This window comes from Maylandia zebra, linkage group LG22, assembly GCF_041146795.1.
Source record: "Maylandia zebra isolate NMK-2024a linkage group LG22, Mzebra_GT3a, whole genome shotgun sequence".
NCBI classification, from domain to species: Eukaryota; Metazoa; Chordata; class Actinopteri; order Cichliformes; family Cichlidae; genus Maylandia; species Maylandia zebra.
Window position 1 is genome coordinate 30,209,264 of NC_135187.1, and position 16,447 is coordinate 30,225,710.

At 40.7% G+C, this 16,447-nt stretch overlaps 1 protein-coding gene across 4 annotated transcripts in view; it reads left to right on the forward strand.

The window, feature by feature from the left end:
* Nucleotides 1–4,353: 4,353 nt before the first annotated feature.
* Nucleotides 4,354–16,447, forward strand: part of LOC101464078 (CMP-N-acetylneuraminate-beta-galactosamide-alpha-2,3-sialyltransferase 1) — a 96,455-nt gene continuing 84,361 nt past the window's right edge. For 3 of the 4 annotated variants that reach the window (XM_076879709.1, XM_076879708.1, XM_004563706.3), the window contains exons 1-2: nt 4,354–4,737; nt 13,266–13,421. The gene's annotated coding sequence lies outside the window, so the exon portion shown is untranslated. Of the gene's footprint in view, nt 4,738–13,265; nt 13,422–15,112; nt 15,177–16,447 lie in introns of all 4 variants that reach the window. The other variant, XM_004563707.3, reaches the window with a different exon arrangement.

Genomic DNA, 16,447 nt, shown 5'->3' on the forward strand with positions numbered 1-16,447 from the left:
ATAATCGTCCCATATTCAGAGAAAATATTTCATATTGAGGTGAAAAGGAATGTAATTTGGCCCGTACTTCAGCTACAATGAAAAAAAGACACAAAGCTGGAGTTATTCTGTGTCTTTACGCTGCAGCTGTCTCTTCTTCTCTCATTCTCTCCCCCTCCCTCTCCTGTTGCTACTTCAAACATGAAGCTGATCAATGATCAGCTGATCGGCTTTTCTGTCCTAAGTCCCGTCTCTCTTGTTTGTTTATTTTTGTTTTCACTTTGCGCCAGAAAGAAGAAACCAGCGGAGGTCGCGTTAAACAACAGCAGCATGTTTAAGCTTGGTCAGCTGTTGTTAGAATTTATTTAACATTACCTTCTACTATCAGCTGATGTTTGCTGGAGCCAGGGCCGTAAAAGCTGCTGGTCATAATATTGGTTTGGTTTTCTGGTGAGAGGGAAACATGAAGATAAAACCAGGAGACGTCCTTACTGAATCTACGGAGCATGGGAGAAAAAAAATTAAGACGGACTTTTGCGAGATCTCGCAAAACTAACTCGGGATCTCGCAAAACTTTTGCGAGATCTCGCAAAAGTCCATCTTAATTGTTTTTTTTTCTCCCATGTCTCCTGCAGGGCTCCGTATGAATCATAAGAGCTGAACAGGGGATGGAGAAACAGGTTTACCTTTTAGGTGACATGAATGAGTTGAAGGGAAGTTATGAACTGTTTCTGAGAGACAAATAACACAAAGGATCCTTTTTTTTTAATACGACAAGACAGTGTACATCACTGTCACAACAGCGTTTGTTTTCGTTCAAAGGCTTTATGGTTTTTCCTATAATGGCGGGCCGATTTTTTGTCCCAGTCCAGTATGCAGCTCATCTGCAGTCTGGTGTTACCTACATCTTCCTACACGGAAGGCAGAATTTCCGAGCTCTGAGTACAATCGAAAGCACCACAACTGCAGTTTTCCTGTTGGATGTAAAAAGCGCACATGACGCTGTGATGTAGGTTAGAATCATAGCAGCAGTTGACGACAGTCCAGGCGTGGGATTTCTCTCGTGGAAATATGCACATTATTTTTTCCCTTCTATTGGTAGGTGGCACAGTGCAGTTGTGGCAGGATAGTGCTAACACATTAAGAAGAGAATTCTGAGTAAAGCCAAAGTTACTTTCCCTAGTAACTAGTTACTTTGACAGTAACGACTAATTTGAAGTAACTGATTTACTTTTGATAGAAGTAACTAGTAATGTAACTAAGTTACTAATTTAAAGTAACTTACCCAACACTGTAGTTTTGTATACTTAGCTTAGCATTTTCAGATAATACATTTATCGACAGCCAGAACCAAGCATACTTTTAGAGCCAGAAGCATTAGCTAAATGCACTAAGTTTGTTGGGTTCAAGGTTATTACATCATCAACATTAAATATGCAAATAACAACCAAAAAGGGGTGACAGGCAGCCCAAGATTTTTCTTTGATCAACAAACTCAAACACATGGCTACACACTTTAGGTTTCATTAGCTCTCCTATCAAGAAGGGGAAAAAAGAAATATGAGCTTTTTCTAAATTTAAAACACACCAGTGGTTAGAAGAGTGAGGCGTGTGACCACTGGAGGGTATCCACATGAATTTATACCTTCACAACTCACACCTTCAAACACAATTACCAACACACAGTGTCTTGTGACAGGCTGACACCCCCGGCCCTCTCTGCAGATCAGGACTGCCGATCAGCAAAGGAATTGGGACGTTAATGTTAGAGCCACATCAAAGGAAGGTCTGCATTATCCCCCCTTTAACAAAACTCATTTTCGGACCCTGAAGCTGGAGTTCAAGCTTAAGAACTAAAAGGGATATGTAGAAGCAGAATATTTTTTTATCCCCTTTCCCCAAGAGTCATATGCTCAAAAGAATAAACGACTTCAATAATAAGACTATTATTTTATTGAGTCACTCACCTTTATACAGTATGCCTAGGGAATGTAAAGCTCTAGCTATACATCTTTGTGTGTAGGTAGTTGCTATTAGCCTGTAGTTAATACATATATATGTATATAATACGCCATTTCCCTTGACTGTTAATTGATCACATTTTGGTTTTGAAATTGTATAGATTGCTGCTAGTCTTTTATTTTGCTGTTTGCAAGAATGTGTGTTTTTCCATTTAAAGTGAGTAGTAAAGCTGTCCTCAACTATCTCCTGACTGTTCAATACAATAAACATCTAAGAGAACAAACTGACTAGTTAATTAAAAATACTGTTGATTGGTGCCAAAATGAATTCTAAAATTACAAGAACAAAAAAACAATCTTGAACAGTACTACAGACTGCTTGATTTTGAGTTACATTCAAAGTAGAATGAAATAGGACTCACAGCAGATACTTCAGCTTTCCCTGCTATGATATGCCAAAATATCTGGTGTAAAAAAGGTAAATGCTCTGCACTTACATAGGGCCTTTTAACCTCACCAGTTCTAGAAAGTTCTCTAAAAAGTGGGTGTTGTGCATCCTCACACACTTACACACTAGATACTGGAAGTGCTGACCTGCTATAGGAGGTCCAGAGTCTTGCTATTTTGCAGATGGGGATGGAGCACCAATGCAATAATACATCTTAATTTACTTTTAATTATTTTTGTCTTATTAAAGAAAAAAATTACAAAGATAAATGTTCATATTACACATTGCCAAAGTTTTATATAATGAAGTCAGTATATTTAGAAACCACTGGATGATAATCGTTTATTCATATTCCCTTTGTCTCATTACATGTGAACTACAATATTAAGATTACAATGGATTTCCAAACTTGTTAAAAAAATTATTTTAATCAAGGTTGAGAAATAATTATAACTTTTATTTCATTTGCATGACTGTGTATTACTGCTAATGTGACCAGGACCTTTTGTGTGTCTGAGGGACCAGTTCTGGCCTACGGGCCAAATGTTTGTCACCCTTGGTTAAATATTGAAGGTCAAGGAAATACAACAACCACAATGAGTATCTTCAATATTTTAAATGCAGTATTATAAGCCAGTAGATTTGGTCCTAAACCCCATGGCAACAAAGGAAACCACATCCTCCATCACAACCAGAGATGTTGCCCAGAGCAGGGAAAAAAAGACAAAAAGAGAGAGAAAAAGATATTATGGGACTCCATTCCTACTGCCCGGCTTCCAGCCTAACCACATTATCTGCACCTCCTCCCTCACTCTTCACAAACTCCATTCCCACCAGCCCCCCTGCACACACACGCTCTCTCTGCTAGAAGCCATCATTCCACCGTGTATGTTCAGCTGGCCCGTCAAGTCCCCATCTAGCCAAGTGCCCAACCATCTGTTGAGCCTAAGACAGCATGCAGCTCTGAAACCAGAAAGGAAATGTTCTATCAAATGATGAACTTATCTGCATTCAAACAGCAGCTTTCAGGGCCTCTGGGCTCAGAACTCATGCAGGGCATGCCACAGAACTACAGGCGAGGCTTCACTTATAAAAGACGTAGTCTTGGCTTTGATTAAGCAAGCAATGTGCTTCCTTTTAACCTCATGTATTTCAATTTCTAACCATTAAAATACAGTTTTTCCTTCTAGTTACACCTAATTTTTTGTATGCTTTAAAAAAAGTATCAATAACTTATTTGCCACATATTTCTTCACACTGTGAGTTCACATTGCAGGCCTTGAAATATGATTCGGCTGACTCAATGGATCTGATAAAGGTTGCTGCAAAAATAATTCCAGACACTTTCAATGAAACCCAATGACAGTAAATATTTCCTATGGCCTGAGGGTGTGAGGGTATGCAGTCACCTTAGCCAAGGGCATGAAAAACTAACAGGTCTCTGCAGGCCTGAGGCTATTATGGCTGAGTGAACTTCAGCTTGGGTGAGTTCACCCTGCTTAAACTCACTGCAGTTAAGCTACCAGTCACCTCTATTATCCTATTAGTCAGCAGCACTTACAGTACAGTATGGAAATCAGCCGTACTGGTCTTGTAAGCAAAATTCATTGGAAGCTTTCCAAAGTTTTAACCTTAAAGATTCTCGGCAGATATTAACTGGGGATGAGCTTGTCATTTACCCTTGCATTTATTTATATATTTATTTTAATAGAGGAAAAGGAATGAGTGAGAGAGAATGATGAAAAAAGACCCATAAATTGATGAAATAAATTCTTTATCACTTTATAAGCGCTTGGTGATTCCTGCGGCACCGAGCTGCGGGCTAACACCAGGACCCGGTCACGCATGCCAAAGGAAGGGAAAGGAAGAAAAAATAAAAACATCCTGATGCAAGTGTGTGCGAGTGAGGATGCTGAGGGGCGTAGCAGCGCTGTGCCCCTCATGGTCAGCGCTCAGGAATTAAAATGCATGCTCCTCACTGCCTGGGAGAGAGTAACGTGTAGCCCGTTTACGTGAGAAAACCTGTTTCCAGCCTTCCCTCCTTCACGGAAACAAACTGACCCCCCCCCCCCCCAAGAAAAGCAAAAACGCACGGACGTGCCGCTTGTTCCAGGAGGGGGGGAGTAAACCTCCTCCCAGCGCTGTCACATTCAAACAGGCAACGGTGCGAGGTTGCCAGTTTGGCGCTATCCCCCCCTCTTCCTCCCTGCTCCTTTAAATTGGACCTTTGGAGCTGTAGCTTGTGGCTGATTTGCATTATTCCGTTGTTTGTGGAGCTGAAGCTGAAGCCGCCGTCACTCCGCGCGGGAATAAAGGGACTTCGCCCGCAGCTCCGGGGACTGACTTTAGGTGAGTGTGGGATCACCGCGCGTGGCTCTAACTGTGTGGACTGCGGTAATAATCACGTCCTATTCTACGTATAGCTTTTAAGCTTAGGTGCCTTACAGTGAGCGGCGCGCGTGCAGGTTTTTAAAGTATTTTAAAGTGCGGCTGAGAAGGTGTTGCGCTGCAACTTTCTGCTGCAACAAAAATAAAAAATCTGCACAATTATTCAGTTGCGCACTGAGAGAAAAGAGATGCATGCTTTCTAATGTTGAGAAAGTGTCATGCTGAAATGTGCACAGTTAGGAGAACAGTTATCAGTGGCCGTAAATCATATTTCACTCTCTTTGTGTAAATATCTCTTAATAAAGGAAACAGCTCGCACTGGAGGGTCATGTTGAGAAAAACAACTTATTCTCTTTGAGGACTGGATTGGATTTCCCACATTTCTGTTCTTCGAGATTTAAGAGAAAAATGACCAAAAGGACAAACTCATCCTCTTATACTCTTATCCCATCAAAGCATCCAAAGAAGGCAGAGATATGCTGCATGGACCATTCACTGCGTTCAGGGTAACTGTTGAATATACAGTAGCAGTGCCAAAAAGGTACCAAGAGGGTCAGTACTGACTATACTGATACTTTTTACTTGTTAAGGCAGCTTATGTAGGCGAGAGCTTCGTGTCATGGGTCAGCTTTGTCAACTTTCCGTGTATTTTCAAACTGTGTGTGTTTTTGGAGACCTAGAATTTAAATGTAGCTGTTTCTAAAGTACTTATGGTTAACTGCTGTTGTTTAAATGTGCTCTAGGCTATGAATAAAATAACCATGAGAGTAAATGCAAAAACGTTTAAGGTATATGTTTAACACAATTCAGTCGGGCTATATACTGAACTTACGGGGTAGAAACAAAGTATCGATCCTATCATGCCAGTATTAGTCCGATACCAGTGTTGGTATCAATGACTGTCAATATCTACTGAAAGGGAAACAGGTCTGTGCTGAGTACATTTCAGGAGCTGTCTGGGGGATGCTGCAAGCAGCCTCATTAAGTTAAAGCAACAATGTTCGCTGTCAGAAATCCTTTCAGTTTGTTGTAAACATTAATCACTCCGTGTTCCATTGTATGCTTAATATCCCAGTGTTCATAAACTCCAGGTTTATGAGTTTTGTAATGATCTGTATTTTGCACGAGACATCACCTCATTTACTAATGAAGGCGTCTGCCAGCAGGCTGGTTCATTTTCTCCTGAAACCTCTCCTTGCCATTATAAATAATAAGCAAGTAGAACCCATTAGCTCAGCCAGTTCCTCATCATGTCTCCAATCAGACTGGATGGCGTGACCTTGGGGTGGGTGGGTGGGTGGGGGACCGTGCTTCAGCATTTAGAAAGGAGGGTGGCAGAGATGGAGATGGGTTGCTTTTGGTGGCATCCGTTATCAAGGAACCCAATTATATCAAGAAAATGTGGTTGCCATAAGCAATTGCCATTTGTTACGCCGTATAAGATAGTGGGGCTATTTGGAGAGAAATGTGTGTTATTCTGATAATATGTACTTCGGACAGCTCTGGGTGTCGGCCGTCTCATCTTAATGTGCGTCTTTTAATTTAAAAGAAAGGTATGATTCTTCAGAATGAAAAGTCCTTTGTGAGCTCCTTTCAACAACGGTGCATGGAAGAGGCAATGAGTCACAGTGAATCATGGCAGCCTCTCACCAGCTGCCAGCCAGATGAAGACACGCTGCAAGCAAAAAGTCTGACGAAACTGCAGCCGCACTCGTGTGCTGCTCTTTCTACTTCAAAGCACGCCGTGGTATAACGTATAGCGTTCCACGAGCACGCCTAACAGCTCGTTCAAAGTTTGAGTAAGTTTCTCTAACAATCTGACTTCCAGTTTTGTTTTCAGATCTTTCCTGCGAGGTATTTCAAGCTTAAGCTGCCGTGGTGTAAAGGCTGTGCTAAGTCAGTGAAGGCTTTACTGTAATCAGTTATTCAGCTCTGGCATTCAGAGTCTCCGCTCCAGACAGAGGAATCCCCGTGGCTCACCACAAACCCAATCAGGCCCTTTAAGTACACAGCTTTAGAGCAAGGTCTGGGACCGCGAGTGCAGCAGCAGCAGCAACAGCAAAAAATGTTTCCAGTTCCCCGGGGTGGTGGTCCACATGCATCTGCAGCCTGTACAAGGGTATTTCACTAATACTTAGTGTCTTTTGTTCAGGCTTCTGTGCTCTGTCACACAGTCTTTTTCCTTCATAGTATTCCCTTCGGACTTCTCCCCGGCTTTTTGATTTGCCCTCTGTTTCCACTTAGCAGTCCTGGCTATTTTCCAAGAAACACCTCAGCACCATTCTCCAGGATAAACAGGCTTCTTGTAGTCTGGCAACATGTGGAGAATGGATTGGAGTTTACTGTATGAGCGAATCTACAAAAAAACACCTAGGCTGCACCCCCCCCCCTTCTGAGGTTTTAATCACAGACGATTACAAAATGACAATTTGAATGCGGCAACAAAGCGAGCCGTTCCTGTGATTGCTGCCGTAATCTTTCCCGAGTGCAATCAACAACATCGAGACTGCACATCAGTCCTGCAATTAGGCTTGTCAAAATTACAGCGTGGCTTTTTATCCGCGACTGCTTGTTTGATAATGCTTATTGGCAGGTGCCTTTGGAGGAGCAGAGGAAGGGAGCCCACAGCTGATGCATTATGTAAAGCCATACTGTATCGTGCAGGCAGATGTTTCCTCCCAGCGACATAACCATACATCTCCATATCACAGCGGCGTACTCGGGAGTTCTTCCTGTGATTTTTTTCATTGTCTTTCCCATGGACGCACGTGCCTCGTCCTTGACTTTCATCTTGTCATTGTCTACACAAATTGTTCCAGTGCTGTCTAATCATTTTCTGGTCCAATCAGTTAGTCTGAAAGCGTGCATGCCTACTTCAGTGTCGTCCTCAATGTAAAGCATCTTTGCTTCCTTTCATTCTACTTATAGTCCTGTTGACAGCACCGCAGTATCTATGACCTTGTCAGGGAAAATGCCTTCATTCTCTTCTTTAATAGAGACTTACTGTTACAATACGTATCAACAGTAAGTCACTATGATATACAGGCTGTCATTTGCAGCTACTTTCTACTTAACTTTAACTGCTGTTTTGTCTTCATGAGGGTTTTATTTGCCAGCACAAAGTAATTTAGTTAGTGGGCTTGACACGTGGATACGTTTTTTGTGGATTTATTTGAAGGAAAGGCTAATTGTTATGCCTCGGAGGTCCGTCGTTAATTAGAAGTTATCTCGGGCAGCTCTCACATGGTCACCGCACTAATTGGCAGTCAAAGCTGTGTACCACCTGGCCCAGCCTTTAACTCACCAGGTGCTCCCAGCAAAGCCACTGGCCTTGGCATTATGTAGCTGTGGCCTCTTAAACGAAGGCAGACAGCGGAGACAGACAGATAGAGGAGAGGGGAAGAGGGTGGACACCATATCAGGACAACTTTGCTGAAATGGCGAAGCTGAAAAACAGCTGCAAAAGGTTATTTCATGCTACGTAGCTGAGCAAGCCTTTTTCTTTTCTTTTCTTTTTTTTTTGGAAGCCGGCATGAAAGAAAGGTTCTGAAAAATTAGTGTAATCTTTTGATACACATGTCGTCACACATCACACCTCTTTGTTTCGGATTTCTAACACTTCAGGCGATGTGAGGTGGCAGCACATCAACACCAAGCGCAGCCTGTGCAGGGTTTGTTTACCTGTGCTTTACAGAGGAAAAATAAGTTCATCCTGTGACTGAACAATAGCTGGCATCAGAGAGGTTCTGTCCACAGAGTACAGAGCAGATAAGAGAACAATTGTGTAATTAAGTCTGTTTTGCTCTTTGCGGGGGAAATATGAATGTTCAAATCAATTAAAGCCACATTCTAAATTTTTAATTCAGTGCAGTTGCAACGTGGAGGTAAAATCTGCGGAGAAAAGGCGGCAATTAAATCAAGAGAGAATGCTGCTGCTTTTCACAGCGCGCTGGAAACTCACACCAGGATCCCACAAAGTAAGCTGGAATAGTGTGAGATTTTTTTTTCCCACGCGTGATTGAGAGTCATGATGCGTCTCTGCCATGGGAGAAAATCCATCTTTGACCCCCATTAATCTTGACTAACTGGTCCAAATCTGCAGCAATCACAATGCCCAATCATAAAGTCTGTAGAAGAGGCCAAGGAAGTGTGACCTGTGTATGACTCAAGCAAAATGTGCCCAGCGTCGCCGTGCTCCGGAGGACAAAAGACCTCTGTCTTTTTGTGCCACAAAGTCAAAAGCTTTGTTTTTGTCTTGCAGCTCCAGCATCTAGGGTTCACAGTAATACCCGAATGTGTCGTGCCTTTGTTCTTTGATCACAATGGGAATTTGAGATGTAAAGCGGATTTAGACAATGTGCCATATCTTGATGGATGGAGCAATAGAAGAAGCGCTTAAAAAACGCTTTGGAGCTGCGTTGTGTTTGCAGCTGTAGGCAAAAAACGTTAACGCTCTACAAGAGAGCTGGGGATGATGTGGATGTGTTTGAATTGTTGTTTTTTCTGTTTATTTTTCCAGGAAATGTTGTGTTTAGGCGCAGAGCTTTGGCAGTGTGTGCTTTATGATAGCAGCCTACGAATTCTGCATATCAGTATATTATATGAAGCACGTCATCGATGAGAAAGTGAGTTATTATCAGCAGGATATTAAGCACCAGCAACAATTAGTCTTAACTAAGTTGCAAGAGTCCATTTAATATATATGTATAAAAATCGACAAACCATAAAGAATAACAAAAACAGCAAATTACTGCCATATGAAGACTAATTGGAATAAACAGGCCTATCACTGCTATAATTACTGATAGTGAAATCATTACTTCCCCTAATGCTTCACTGCAACCACCGTTAATAACACTTCATTAATTAAACATACTATGAAAAACAGCAACACTGCAACTCTGCACTTTGGCTCAATGGAAAGGACTTCTAGACTGGGCCCACTGTAGCTTTACTTTGCTCTGGAGGTCATCTCAGGAATAATGAGGTGGGAGAAATGTAAATACTCCTGTTTGCTTAACTGCCAGAGCACTTAGAATACCTGAGACAAGCCAAATTTGAGATTTAGGTTCGTAATGAGGAGCTTATTATGATACAAGCTGGACCAGTGGAGTGAAAAACAGAGATTTTTGCTATGCCAAAAATACCTGAATTGGAATATGCACAGGAGGATGGATCAACGAATGGATGGATGGAAAACCCTCTTATCTCATTGGTGTGACATTGGGAATTCTTGCCTGTGACTATAAATATGGAGATGAAGAAGTTAGCTTACTTCAGTGCAAGGGCTGAAAGACAGGCAATAAGTTACCCTGTCAAAGGGATGTTTGGCAGCTTTTAGAAATAACCCTGCTGTATTGCTGTCCCCCTCCAGTCTTCAAGGTAAACTAAGTTAATCTTAATGTTGCTCAAACGTTGCATGGACAGCAACAACAAGTGAATTTGTAAGACAATGACAGCTACAGGGTATTATTACCATTTATTTGCAGTCATGTTTGTGGTAACTTGTAATTGCAAGTCCAATATCCTTTCGCCTTTAAGCTCTGTGTCAGTGCTAACACCTCAGGGAAGGGAATCGGTCCTTTTACTGTGCAGTAATCACCACTGTTGCCCAGCATGTTACTAATGAGACTGTCATTTGATGCTGGGTAGATAGCGAGTGGTGGGTTTTCTGAACCTTGTGACTGGGTGCAGCTATCTCTGATGAAAACAGCTTTGAAACTAAAGCAAATTGCAATTCAGTTAATCCCAGTATAGCAGTTGAAACACCTCATGTGTAATCGTTGAGTTTCATACACACTGATTTGATATAACCTTTGAAAGTGTAAACCAGCATGGATTATATCGTGTTTATGCACAGGCTCTGCATTGATTTTCTTATTTCACAACAAGATACATTGTGAATAAATACAGTTGGACCAATATACTCTGTATATGTGCCTTTTCAACAGGCTACACTGTATATATAATAGATGGACATAGCCTTTGGATGTCATACACCGGATTTGGACTTTGCCTCAACATGAGTGCTTTTGGTCCACAACTTGAGTGACCAGATGAGGCCCAGTAGACAGCTATCAGCTCCAGCTCCCTGTGTCGGTACACCTGTCAGTCAAACAGACATCCCTCAAACAATAATAACCAATAATAACCAGTCAGAATTGGTTGACTATAGTAAAGCGCAATAGTTGTGGCTAACAGAAAAATTGTTATGTTGAACATTTGTACTAGAGATGGCACGATACCACTTTTTTATGTCCGATACCGATACCGATATCATAAATTTGGATATCTGCCGATACCGATATGAATCCGATATAGTGTTTTTTAATCAACAAAACTGTTTTTTAAATATCTTGCTGCATTTTGTATAAGTTCATACTCAAGTTTAAAACAACAACTACACTAAAGCTATTCTGTTATACCTGTATGCAAAAAAAATTATTTTCATAGTTCAGCAATACTGATCAATCTAATAAACTTAAACCTACACCATCCTCCCTATTCTGGTATTTTAAAGAGTACTTAGCGTAAATATTAAGCAACCTAACTAATAGGGTTCCAACTCCCAGCAACAACAAAAATAAATAAATAAAAAATAGGGAACCACCCCTCACGCTCCACCTCATGATGCTTAATCGACGTAATCAACCTTAATTTGATGCAGTGTGAAAAAAAATGCACAGAAATCAATTATTTTTCAAGAAATATTAAATAGATTCAACATCTTTCTTCAACAAAATTGCAGACTGCACAGATGGTACCTTCCCAAAGGAAAAAGTACTATAGCTTACTAGGGTATATATATTAGACTTAATAGTTACTATACACAGTAATTGACTTCTATTCCTTTTACATCAGATTAAAACTTTGGGTGTAAGATTTGGATAATTATTTATTAAAAGCTCGACATTTTAAATGAGAATAAGAAAGAAAAGTATGTCTTTGTGCCCCCTTTTCCCTGTTAATGCCCTATCGGCCCCTCTGGCTAAACTTTGCTAGATCCGCCCCTGCACAGTTACCAGCGTCAGCTACATAGAAAAAGATCCTCGAGTAGAAAGTAATATTAAATACATTCTAACAACAGCTGATCAAGCTTAAACGTTCTGCTGTTGTTCAGCCGCTGGTTTCCTCTGTCTGGTGCAAAGTGGGCCAAAAACAAACCAGAGAGACGGACTCGCGACAGAAAAGCCGATCAGCTGATCATTAAGCAGTTTCATGATTGAAGTAGCAGCAGGAGAGGCAGTCGCTTGTTAAGCTTAACGCAGGAATGCTTTACAAACATTCAGAGATGGACTTACACACTTGCTTTACTTCTCTCGGGGATAACTTTGTCGGAGATGAAATGCCGGGTTGCTAGCGAAGCTCCACATGCTATCCAGACCACCGACAGGTCCCGCATGCCACAGCTGCTCTATCACGTGATGCATACTGCTCCGAGTGCTAACGTTCTGAGGTGAGTTACGGCGCGTTGCAAGTTTTGTGAGGTGCTTTCGTGATATTTAATGGATCGGATTACATTTTTTATTTTTCTCCGATATCCGATCCAGTAATTTAGGTCAGTATCGGACCGATACCGATACGTAATATCGGATCGGTCCATCTCTAATTTGTACTGGGCCAGTTTTTCTAAATCGGGACATTTGGACTACCAAAAGCTACATCTTCATTTACAGCATACAAATCATACACAACTAATTTGTGTCACTTTATCAGCATTCGTTTTACTGAGAGTTTACTGAGAGTTTATTAGTGCTCTAAACCTCTCATAACCGTCTTATAATTTTAGAACTTTTATTTTCTGAACACTTTGCAGTCGAGCTTATTAATGTTTCGTTCGAGAAATCCTTGAAATGGAGGAGAATGGGCACCAGTCTTCATCAGAGCAACACAGACATGCTAGTTGGCTTCTGAAATGGTTATGAATAATTACTGTCTTCAGTTCTGTAATCAGTATTGGAAGTACATCTGGCTGGCTTCTGCATGGGTATACCAGGGATATCAGAAATGTACAGACTCTTTCTAATTTTCTAGTATTTATTGCCTTGTAGGCTGGAATGAAACCCTATTAAATCAAAGCTGATTTTTCCATTTTCCTTTGGATATGCTGAAATAAAGAGCCAAAGGTAGAAATGAGAAGCAGCTAATTTCGGGCAATGTATTAAAAAAGGGGAAGCAAAACCTCCATCGTTGCGTAATGCTGAACATCCCGTAATTTTTGCTTTGATAATAGGTATGACTGTTTTGAAAAGATTTCTACCACCCGAGTAATCTGATTTAGAAATTGTCCCACATTTGTGTCTTCAGCTCATGAGCCTATACGCAGTTTTCTTTTTGGTTCTGTCCACAGAGTTTGTACAAATGGAGGGATCCAGGAAAAAGACATCCTTTAGGCTGACTGGGTGGTTGACTTGACTGTGTTCTTTGGGTTGTTGTCAAGTTGAAAGATGAAATTCTTCTTTGACATTAGCAGTGTATTTTTCTTCCAGAGGGCAGCAGATTGTCGCCTCAAACAACTTGGTGTTTGGAGCCATTCATCTTCCCCTCTACACTGACCAGAGCCCCTGTCCAGCCTGTGGCATGATGTAGCACTTCAAGAAGCGTACCAGTGTCATTCCTCCACTAAAGCAAGAGCCAAAGCAGAGGTATGTTTTCCATTTATTTAAGTATTTGTGATCAAGGTTATGTAAAAACTGCAGAGCCAAATTTCATGAAATTTGGGTAAAGGTGGAAAAGAAGCAAATCAAGAGCCTGTCAGCTTTTGTGGCAATCCTGGTCATTGTTAAAGGGCAAAATGTGGCAGATGATGCACCCTCCAAGTGCCCAGAGGAAGACTGCTTAATTATAGCAAAAGTCATAATCACACGTTTTTTGGTTGCTATTGTTATGTTGCTTATTTACTACGATTATTCAGAAACATAACACATATCGTGCATTTACTGAATATGGTTGTCTGGCTGGGAGTTTGGGCATGGCTAGGGGGTGTTTTTGTATAGCCAGTCTTACAAAAGCAGCCTCTGTGAGAGTAAAGAAGGTGGCGGACAGAGCCCCAGTCGCATACCTTGGGAAACCTGCATGGTGGTTATGGGCAAGCAACAGAGAGCCGAACTTTTGTACACTATAGAAAGTGGAGTGTGAGGGAGACCCAGAAGGAGCCAGATAAAAAGGTGGCTGCACAAGAACATTTTTGTAAACTTCCTCTAGCTCATCTAGTTGCTCTTCTCTAGCTAGATCAGATGGATCTAGATTTAGATCTTGGCTCAAGCTGACTAAAGTGGCGAGTGAGCTTGCCTTTTAAAGAGATGCAAAAAAGGATGCAATTTACCTCCTGTATAGTACAAGAAAAAGTTTAAGTAAGGAATTACCCCAACTTCTCACTTTTTTTCATTATTTTAAATCATCTTCATGGTGGGCAGGACAATAGGCCAATAAAAACTCTTTTGAATATCAGAATAAGCTACATTAAAATATATATAAATTACTCCAATTTCTTGCTTCTTGATCAGCATTTGATAACAGGTCAGATTTTTACAATGGCATTTTCATAATTTAACAAATGCCTAAGCAGCCTGTCCTCCTTCACTCAGTGCACAGCTTGGAACAAAGGAACAAAAGCCAAATCTCCGCCAGCTACTTTTAATATGAGTCTGAATATCATGAGCAGCACAGAACACGTTTAGCTCAAACTCAGCCTCCATCAATCTCAATCCAGATACCTCCTTCTGCAGCAGCTTCTGCTCAACAGTTGTCTCAACAAGTAATAACATGTATGGAACTGTTCAGCTAACACAGCTTTTTCACATCCTGATGATAAGTCATTAATACATCGCAGCAGCACCACACTGAACTGTCACTGTGGAAGATGCAAAACATGGCATTGTTGCATAGCAGCAGGCATGCAGTGCCAAATCACGACAACAAATCACATCAAGGCACTTTATATTGTAAAATACCAACAGGATAATAATACAAAGAAAACCCCAACAATCAGACGACCGATTATGAGAGTGGGAAGGAAAAACTCCCTTTTACCTTAGGCTGAGGGGCTGGGGGTGAGGGGAGGAAACTGGAGAAAAGACACACTGTGCAAGAGAACCAAAGATTAATAATAACTAATGATAATGCAAAGTGGTGTACAAACACATGGCTGAGGTGCCCAATGCATGAACATGTGATTTGTTTCACAACACTTGCATCTTGATGTAATGGCAGTAATAACCTGATAAATAGTCGTTATTGGGCATAGTTTATGTTTAAAAAAGCGAGTGTAGCTAGAGTTTTGTGGTCCTGCTCTCCTCACTCTTTCTTTTTTTGTGTGTTTTGTGCCCCACATTAGCTCTTGAAGTGGGACACTGACGATATGCAGTCTCTTCCCCGCTCATTTACTCAGCTGCTTTTCTGTGAGTGTTCAAAGAGTTACTATATAGCATTATAATGTCCACTTAACGATGCACATATATTTCTTTGCAACACTACCGAACCGTTTAGGGTGTCTGCTATTATGGGTCCTTGTTAATACTTCCTTATTGATTTTTAAATATGGTGTCATAAAAACCTACAGCAGCTTCAGGAAGTTAATTGTAAGTACATAAAGAGTGCTGCTTTCACGGCTTTAATTGGGATTTTCAGTGAATAATTATTAGAATAAATGTGTCTATGCATATCGAGTGAAAAATTTAATTGCAGCTGTTGTTTCTCCAGCTATGATGACAATGATTGCCCCTAAATTTCACTCATTGTTAATTATGTAAAAGACAAAACGGAGGGGAAACAATCAGACCAGCACAGTAATATTGCAGGATCTATAACTTACAATATAAAACACCTTAAAATTAAAAACTGAATACCTGCCATGAATGTGTCATTTTTACTCTGCTGTTTTAAACCAAGTAGTCTGAACTTTATATGTGCTGGTAGGAGGATTTTGTTAGCTTTGGGCTGAGTTAGTCTAGCTGTTTTATGCAAAGCTGAGCTAGCCTGCCTCTGGCTATATGGACACGTAGGGGTTTAACACAGATTTTTCATCCACCCCTCTGCAAGAAAGTGAATAAGAAGGTTTTTGTTGCTTTTAAGCATATCATATCTTAGATCGCATTTAAAGCCAAACTGAGAAACCACCCATTATACAGATATTTGCATCCTCTATGCAGTCACATGGGTAAAGTTTAGAGCTGTCGTCGGTATCATCAGGTTTTGTCTTATATAAAAATAAGATCTGTGTTGCAGACAGTAGATCCACACTTATTTGCTTTATTGGTATACCTCTAATGTAATTTCTTGTGAATAAATGTGAATTGAGGTTGGCTTATATTCTTACAGAAAAATGTTCTAGAAAATCATGTTGAGATGTAAAATTGATTTTCCTTAGCAGACCTGCTGTCTGAAGCTGTGCTGTATGTATGCAGACGTTTCTTGTGCGGGGATATTCCTTGAGGGGGAAAAAAGGTGAGATAGTATATTATAGGATATAGTATCTTTGTACTATTTCAATTAAATATAGCGTTTAACAAGCCAGCGGTGGATCTCACAGACAAACAGAGGAGACTGCATGCTCATTGGCTAACGACTTGTTAATGATGACAAGTTGTTAGCAATCACTGGGTAATCTTCCTTTCTGCCTCTTATAATGATCATAAGTCACAAACTGAACTTCATAATTTATTCAACAAGA